Raw genomic sequence first — 10104 nt, 5'->3', positions numbered from 1 at the left:
CAAATGCACCTTGAGGTATCCAAACAAATTCGAGATCATCTAAAAAAACATTATTCACCCATTCAGGTCATATAAAAAGAAAGAGAAGAAAGGGGAAAGAGATAAAAGAAGGAGGGGTAGAGAGCAAGAGTGAGGAAAGAAGAGGAGGAGGAATTGAGGAGGAAGGGTGGAAGAATGAGGGGAATAGTAAGGAAAGGACACAAATTCAACATAATCACTTGTACTCCAAGTAGCCAGTGGTAAAAAATCAAAGGGAGCACTTTCAGTATACAGGTTGAGATTGAGGTATCTATGGCAACAGAGAAACTCTTTTTCTTTGCTTAGGCTTTCTTCTTTACAATGAGGATTAAAGCTTTTGCGGGGGAAGGTGTGGTGAATCCCTAATGAAAGGTAGTGATAGAGGTTAAATGCATTAGGTCAGAGAGTAACCTTGCTCAGAAGGAACAAGAGACTCTGCTTACCAGATAGGTAGTTTTTCAGGCTTCTCCATCTGAAGATATTTTAGGCTAGATAGGCTATCAGCCTGAATTCATGTACCTGGGTGTCACATTCGAATAGGCTTGGCAGGGAGAAAGGGACAGGTTGTACTTAGAGTAGAAACCAGTTGTACAAAAAAGGAATGCTCTTTTTGTTTCATTTTTGTTTATGAGGAGGATAGAACATGGGTCTGCAACCAAGAAAAGTAGAACTCTAGGAAATATGGAGTTAGAGACATTAGGACATGAGGATCAACAGACTCAGTGACAGAATGAACATGAATAAGAAAGAAAATATAATGTCGAGGAATGATGGATAATCAAAGTAATAATACCAGCTCACGTAATGAATACTTACTATATTCAAGTTCCATGTTTTATTGTTAGTGAGGAAGATAGTATGGTCCCTATTGTCAGAGAAGAGAAACTGAGGCTGAGAGAGCAAGTATTTACCTCAAAATTAAATTGCTGATGTTAGAGCTGGGCCAGATGATTTTTTAATTCCAAACCCATGATCTGAATAGCTACTTTCAACCTCCCAAGCCAGGAAAATAATGATACCATTAACAGAAACAGGAAAATAAAGAACTACTGTTTGTGGGAGGGTAGAAGAATAAATGAGGTGGAGATTGACTGTTTTTGTTGTCACCATAGTGATGCATACACATTTTATAGGTTGTTACTGCCTTCTTATCACCAGTAAGATACTTCGAGTATGTATTTGCAAGTATTCTTTATGCATACAAAATAGCCAGTGATCCTGACAATAAAGCTTAAACATAAAACCAAAAAATTCTTCAACTAAAACTGTTCATTCTTATTTATTTCTCTAAGCATAAATTAGTGATTCGCCACAGCTGACTCTGTAGAAAATCACTATGAAGAAATGTCTCTTCAGTGTGATTTAGTATTTGTTACTTTTCATAACACATTGGGGAAATATGTTTTTCCACATGGAATATTTTTATTTTTATTCTTTGATGCTTATTTTTATAGTAGATTGTTTTGCTCTAAACCTAAACCATTGTTATTTTCTTCAATTTTTCTGTTAAATAAACAGCATTTTTCAAGTCCAAAATTAACTTCTCATGCCTCAGGGTACCTTTCAAAAATATTCCTTCTTTGAGATATTTTCAGTGGATACTTCTTTGGCCATCTAGTTCTTTATTTATCTTATGACTGTCAGAAAATAGACAGGAGAACTGTACTAAGTATAGTCATATGTTTAGTAGACTTAAGAAAAAAAAATGAATATAACTGCAGCATCTGGAAAAGTTGAGTGGTGATTAGGATAATAGCCTGGGTAACTACTGTGAGATAAAGGTCCATCTTTCCTTAGCAAAGTTTCTATGATACCACATAAAATAAAAAAGTATTTCTTTTGAACTTTTGCTTTGAAATATAACAGAGCCACCTGATTTAAAATAATGCCAAAATGACTTGAAATCATTCATTTAGTACTATGTATGCATTTTATTTTTGTCAGTACCACAAAATTGGCATTTTAAGAGCATAATGAATCTGTTTCAATGACCACATTTTTTATTGGGCACAAAAATAATGAGCAATCTTTTCCCCTCCCTCACTGCCCATTAGGACTACACATCACTCCTTGAAGCTTCCTACTATTTTTATGCTTCCTATTATTTTGTGACATGTCATACTTATGAATTTTTCAATGCTTCCTGAGAGCAGTGAATATTTATATCTCATTCACTATTGTTTACCTACCTTGGCTAGAACAAGGTCTGAAATGTAGGTAGGTATTCAGAATATGTGTAGAATGAAATAATAAATGAGGGACATTATTTGAGAAGATTACGTACATAAACCCAGTGGCTCTGAGTGCAAGTAAATATAAGATGAAAATCCTCTAAGTCATTCAAGCTGTGAGCTTGAAATATATGGTTATACTTCTCATAGAAGTTTATAGCTTAACAGGAAATGAAGTTTCCACTCTGAATTACCTTGTGTTTATTTTATGATACAAAGCCTTACTAAATCTTCTAAAAGACATATTTTAAAAATTTGACTCATGGTTAATATTTTATGATAATTTTATATTGAAGATAGTTTATATTTAAATCTGCAATTTCTAATTGCAAAAATTTCTACCTCTAATCTTAATTTTTGTTTTTTAAAATAATTTTAATGTTGCATCTCTGGGAGTTACTATTCCATTTATGGAAATTATACTGTATGTCCTTCTGATATTTTTTGCACAGGAGAATATAATTTAAGAAAATATAAATTTTATCTATACATTCACATAATTAATAGGTTCATTATAATTTATTTCTTATCTAATATCTATAAACCAGTATGCTTAATAAGCACAACTTGATGTAATCAGACACCATCTAATAAATTGTTTCTGCATTCCTCCATTCCTGTAAACTTTTTCCAGTTGCTAATCTTCTCTTTTTTTTTTTTTTAAATTTAAGTTTATTGAGGTAACATTGGTTAATGCAATTATATAATTTTCAGGTGTATATTATAATTTGACATCTGTATATTCTACTGTGTGTTTGCCACCCAAAGTCCAGTTTCTTTCAGCTACCATATATTTGACTCTCTTTACCCGTTTCATCTCCCCCTTTCTCCCCCATCCCCTACTTTCTGGTAACCACTAGTCCATAGTCCATGTCCATGAGTCTGTTTGTCCTGTTCATTTGTTGCTTTTAGTTTTATATCCCACATATAAGTGATATCATATGATTTTCAACTTTTTCTGTCTGGCTTATTTCACTTAGCATGATTATCTCGAGGTCCATCCAGGTTGTTGCAAATGGCAGTATTTCACCTCTTCTAATGGCTGAGTAATATTTCATTGTATATATGTACCACAGTTCCTTTAGTTAATCATGTCCTGGCCACTGTGAATAGTGCTGCTATGAACATCGGTGTGCAAATATCTTTTTGATATGGGTTTTCAAGTCTTTGGGATAAATATCTCATAGAAAGATTGCTGGATCATATGGTAGGTCAATTCTTAGCTTTTTGAGGAAACTCCATTACTGTTTTCCATAGTGGCTGAACCAATTTACAGTCCCGCCAGCAGTGTATGAGGGTTCCTTTTTTTCTACATCCTCTCCGACATTTGTTATTACTTGTCCTGTTGGTTATAGCTATTCTAACAGGTGTGAGATGATATCTCATTGTGGTTTTGATTTCACTTCCCTAATAGCTAGCGATGTTGAGCATCTTTTTAAATGTTTGTAGGTCATTTGTATGTCCTCTAGGGAGAAGTGTCTGTTCAGGTCCTCTGCCTATTTTTTGATTGGATTGTTTTTCGTTGTTGTTGTTATTGAGTCATATGAGTTCTTTGTATATTTTAGATATTAGGCCTTTATCAAAGGTGTTGCTTGGAATATATTTTCCCATTAAGATGGTTATCTCTTTACCTGTTGATGATTCTTCTCTATCTTTTGTTGAAAACTTTATTTAATCTGTGAGTTTTCTGCTCAGACCTTTGTCTTTCTGAATTGCATATAATCTCAATTCAGAAATTAGAATATTTGATATCTGTAATTGGAAGTTGCATTTGCATATATTAAATCTTCTTTTCTTTCTACTATAATCCTACCTCTGTTTCAGACTAGAAATGAACAGGATAAAGAGGATAGGGAAAGACAGGGAGATTGGGTTCTCCTTCTCCTTTCTTGTAACAATTGCTTTTTTGACCTCAACAAGGAGAAGGAAGGTTTAGTCAGAGGTTAGCGCAAAATAGACCTTCATTTGGTGTGATCTGGCAATGAGCTCCGTCATGCACTATGGCCTGGAAGATGATGTACTCTTTTGGACTTTTCCTAGGTTTGCTTCTAGTCCTGCCCTTCTGGGCAGCAGACATCCTTATTGAGAGAGGACCATTGGCTTTTTCACTGGCTGAGCATCTGCTGCTGTAACTCTGGCCTCTGTTTCTAGATGTTTCCTTGTCTGCTCTCTCTCTCATCTTGGTGTGGCATTCACTGGTCTTCAGGAAATACTTCTTTGGATTATGTAGCCTACCAAATTCTGAAATGCAAGCTGATCCTTCAACAGTAGCAGTCTTCTGATTTAATTATTTAAGGAAAGACTATGACCGTCTTTCATAGGCAGGAGCCAGCTCCCATTCTGGTTTAGATTTCTCAGGCTTGAACCAAGTACCAGCCCTCTGTGTCTACCGATTTCAGCAAACGTATTTCAAAAACAGTTTTCCTAGTTGTGTGTGTGCTAGGGGGAGGGGGATGAAGGATTTGAAGGCCCTGTCCCCTCTAGGAGTTGAAAGTAGGATTTCTTAAGACTGCACAATAAATCTTTTCAGCAGCCCTCCTTTCTCTTTTCTTTGATCTCTATTAATACATTTGATCTGGATCAGGGGCCTAAAGACCATGGAACAGGTTTTCTTGCATACCTATTCTAAATTTCCTTTGGATGAGAAGTATGCGGAGTCTGATTCACAAATCACAAATTGCCATTTTTTTATAGTTTGTGTTCCAAATGTTCTATCATATCCTAAATATATCTTAATTTGCTCCATTTTTACCTGAAAAATTTATGTAAAGTAAAATTATATAGTTTTTGAAAATGAATAATCAGTAACATTTACCGTGAGAGGTGTTATAAAGTTCCCATGCAGAACAAAATCAAAACTAAATCATTGTCATTAAATTCAAGCAAGAGAATATAGACAATAATCTGAGCCTGAGGTTTGATATTTTGTTGTTGTTGTTAAAAAGGGATATTAACAAGCCATAGAAAGAGTTGAAGACATACCAGAATCGAACCAAGAACTTTTCTTAATGTAATCAAAAGATTTGAAAGAGGAAAATTTTCTCATTATGCCATTCAATGTTACTGAAGACAATATCTGTGTGCCACCTGAAATCACCTTGTACGCCACCAACGTTTATGTGTCTCATGTTCTGAAGAACACGGCACTACATCTCACCTAGCATGACCACTCTTAGAGTTATAGTGAATTTCAGATAATACATATGAAAGCACTTCAACGACATTAGCAATCACTGTCACTATGTGTTGGATCCTGTGCTAAGCTATTTACATGTATTATTTTGTTGTATAATATTTATAACCTTAAAATGTAGGTAATAGCATATATATTTTACTGCTAAAAAAAGTAAAGCTTACCAAGATTAATTTACTAGAGGTTAAATAATTAGTAAATGGTAGTGCTGGAAATTGAACCCTGGTTTGGTTTATTCCAGAAAGTATGCATGTGAATACAATGCCACATATATAAGTCACTTTTAGTATTATATGAAAACTAATAAGAAAAATTGTGCTTATTCCATTTTATGTTTTTGGTCATTTCTACATTAGGAGAGCTATACGGATTTCTTTAATCCATTCTAATTATGTTATATAATTTATGCCACCATGTTTTCTTTACACAATTTTGTATGTAGATATTGTGTATATGTGATACACAAATATGGAGGAGCACACAGAGAAAAGTATTCAAATCATGAGGATACACGGGTGGATAGATTTTTTACTAACTTAACAGTACCAGGATCAAGGAACAGGCCACCAGGAGCACCCTAGGAACTTCCTCCTGGTCCATGCCTGTCCCTACCTTCCCTAGAGTATGAGAATATGTAGATTTCTATCAGAGGTTAGATTGACCTGTTCTCAGTTTGATAACAGAACTATACACAGGGTCATACATTAGGTACTCTTTATAACTGAATTCTTCTCCTCAACAATATAACAAGTAAGATTCATCTATATTATTACATGTATTGTTTATCCATTTTAATGTTAAGAGACATTTGAGTGATTTTCAGTTTTTGCCTACTACCAAGAAAATTTTCTCCATATTCTTGAACGTTACATTTTTGGAATCTATGAATGCATTTACATTTTGGCAAATATCCAGAAATTGTATTGTTGAGTCACAGGAGATGCATGTGTACAGTTTAGGGGAAAAACTGTTTTACTTTGTTTTCTTCTGCCAACCAATATTGATTCATCCTTTGGAATTACATCCTAATTTCCTTATGGGAAAAGATCCTCTGTTAGTATGAAGTCATTTTAATGCAATAAATCAAGGAGGGGTTTTTTGTTTGTTTTTGTTTGTTTGTTTGTTTTACTCCAGAAGTAGAAGTGGTCTTTGGAGGCTATCTTTACTAGAACTTTACTGGAATCTTCTGTACAGGAAAAATAGAGAGCCCTATGATCTAAGCATATTCAGTCAGAGTCTCTTTTTTAGGAGGATTTGAAACTTGAGCAGAGTAATTCAAAATAGAACAAACTGTTAACATTTTATCCTAGTAGCAGCAACACTGACTTGAAGAGTCTGGTAAGATTCATAGTTACCTGTTTCTTATCAGTTTGAAGTCTGAGTGTTTGCCTTACCCCAATCCTGCGAGCTCCTATATCTCCTTCTAATACATTCCCTTTTTGTTTAAATATTCATGTTGGTTTCTGTTGCTTGCAACCAAAGTAGCCTGTGTTATATGTGAGCTCACATACTACAACTTTTCTCTTAGTATGCTATAAATAATGTTCCATTTTACTATATTCTGTTGAGTGTGGTGTGTTGCAAAACAACCTGGGAAGCTACATATAGATGAGGATGTCCATAAAAAGTATGTATTTATAATTTCTGGACAGAGTGAAAATGCTTCCTAGAAATGAAGCCTGGGAGAAAATAATCAAGATTACTCCGCTCTTCCTGAGCCACGTGAGAGTGGTGGGTACTCAGAGAGTGGGAATACGATGGTACAGGAAATTTTATCATTTATAGTTGATATTTACTCACTAAACTCATAATTATATTTTATTTCTCAATGTTATTTTACATTTCAGATTAAGTCTATTAAATAGTAGTATTCATAATATCACTTTTCATCAGGCATGTTTGAGGGAAAGTAGTCAATAAAAGTCATTTGCCATGAAATTAACAGTTTAAGAAGAATTCTTATCAGGTGTATTGGAATGTATTTCACCCTTTCTAATTAAATCTTCTGAAGGAGTTAAAATTGGGTATTTTACTTAACTTCTAATCCTTGCCTGTCTGCTAAAATTTAGAGTTGACTTTTTATTTTCATTTCGCACGTACACAAACAAGTGTATAAGACTCTAATGTCCCTTTACATTTATGTGTAAGCTTTAGCTTTTTTAAGTATGTATTTATGGAGTTCAATAAAGTTTGCTTCAACTCATGCATTGCATCTCTGGTATCAGTCTTATACTAAAAGGAAACTTTATATTACATGTCACAGGATTGTGTGAATAGAGATGATGGCTACTTGAGACTCCCTAGCCTCGGTTGTTTCTTAGCTGACTTACCATGATAGCACGGTCAGCCTTTTCCTGCCCAGCTTTTCTCAATGCCATCTCAGCTTACAAAGAAAAGGGTTTGGTTGAAAAATCCCAGGTATAATTTTTAGAAGAGTTGCATCCTAGGGCTGTTGATATTTGTCCACGCAAGACAAATCAGAGTTGAGCTACAGGAGGCAACATATACAATGGCTGAAAATGTAGATTCTGAAGGGAGAAACTGCTGGAGTACAAATTCTTATATCATTTACTAGTTTTATCACCTCTCAGCCTTTTGACTAAGATCAAGTGCATTTGCTAATCTTGTGTTTTTAACCAAGTGACTTAATCCATTAAATTCAGTTTCCGATCAGTAAAATGGAGACTAGAATAGTGTCTGTCCTGCTGTTACAATTAAATGGATAATATCTATAAAGCACTTAGTCTAAATTACATTGGATAGTAACCATTAACATAGGCCCCTCTATTCTCTTGTCTTGAGATACTTCAAAGAATCTGAGCTCCTGATTACAAAATGTGGATCCTCAAAAATCAGACATGATCTCCCTGGTCTACTGTTTCAAGGGCCTCTGGACCTATTTTTTAATGCTCATTTCACAATGCTTATATTTATAATATTATGAGAGTTGTTTGTTTTGATGTCTGTTTCTCTGACTGAGATTTAAAATTCATTAGGGCAAGAATTATGTTTCCTTTGAAATAATGAATGTATTTTCAATACCTAGGTATAAAGTGCCAAATAAATATTAGCAGAATAAATGGATGGATTAAAAATAGTCATCCAGGGAAACTACAGAGATGCTAAAAGGCCATTAAAACTGAAGATTAATTTACTTACACATCAGACTCTAATTTCATTCCTATTGTCTATAACTGGTCCTCAAGTAAAGAAGTAATTGAATAAATAATAGTCAAACAATATGAAACTGCCAATAATCAGCTATTTTTGACCTATAAAAATGGCAATTTCATATCTTAAAATGATATTTGTTAAACAGATTAATAATATTTCAATCCTAGAGTAATTGCCAATTGTGGCTTTAATTTAAATAAATCTTTATGTATATTTTATTTTACTTGTGTATCACACACAATTGAGAGCTGTACGATACACATTAAAGAGCTGCATCCAGTATTTATAACCCCCAAATTTCTAAAACACTTAAAACCTAGTTTTAAAGTAATCTATCTAAGAACTCTTTGGATACTTACAAAATATCTTAATTTTGTCATTTGTAGATTTTCAAAGCCAAATTTAGCCTCCATAAGATTGTCTTCTTAAAGGGTATTACTTTTTGTTTTTTTTTCACTTCAAGCTATAATATTTGGGAACAGGTAATTTAGCTCATGGAGGTTTGTAGAGAAACACCTTGACAGTATATTCTTTTTTTCTTTTTAAACTTAGCATTTATTGAGGATAACAAAGAGATTTATTGACAATAACCAAACCCATTAAGGAATGAGAAATATACACATTTTCTCCTCTGGCATAATGATAAACAACTATGTATTTGCTGATGGAGTTTCTGTTATCAACTTCTAGTTCCTTCTCAACTGGAAAATACTTGTAATTATTAACCTTGGAAATAAGGGACTGGTTTCTTTTTTGGTGTGATAGAGATTCTTCTAAATTCTACTTTTCTTCTGAGTCTTGTAATTATGATTTTCTGAACTGGGATATCTGCTTTTAACTTTTGCCCATTATCAATGATCATATTTAGATTTTTAAAAAATCATTCTTATGTATTTGATGAAAGCACATTTGTAAAAAAGGAGACACTATTTGTTATTTTAAGTCCTTTCTATTAATGTGCATGTCATGAAGCCTAGGATCTTATTTTTAGAATGTTTAATTTAATATGTACTTATTTTTAATTAATGGGAATTGCTGTGCCTTCTTGGGTGTGTGCCTCTCTGTTAAAATGAGTATAGGTCTGGGTTATTTCTTTCCATTAACAAATAACCTTATTTCCTTATACCATGGTCATGGTGACTGAGAAGAAAAACTGGTTTTGCTGGAATTCAGAATCAGGTTCTCTGATTCTAAATCTTAAGTTTTATTTTTTTTGGAATTCCAAAGACCATTAAGAACAGCCAAGTACAATGTGAAATAGATGTCAGGAAAAGAGTTTTTATTAAATGCTAAGTGAAGTGCCTAGTTTGTTTTTTGATAATCATACGTTTGGAAGATAACTAGTGAACATCTTAGTATTTTTGGAAGAACTATGTTACAGCTATGTCATCAACAAAAACCTAGTCTATTTTAAACATCTCTCTGGGCAAATGACTCACAGTTTCACTTAAAGTTAGTCTGGTTTTTACCTGTGCTTATTGTCAGAAT

This window comes from Rousettus aegyptiacus, unplaced genomic scaffold (assembly GCF_014176215.1).
Source record: "Rousettus aegyptiacus isolate mRouAeg1 unplaced genomic scaffold, mRouAeg1.p scaffold_m13_p_2, whole genome shotgun sequence".
Taxonomy (NCBI): Eukaryota; Metazoa; Chordata; class Mammalia; order Chiroptera; family Pteropodidae; genus Rousettus; species Rousettus aegyptiacus.
The sequence above is the reverse complement of the archived record's forward strand: the minus strand, read 5'-3'. Positions refer to the sequence as shown.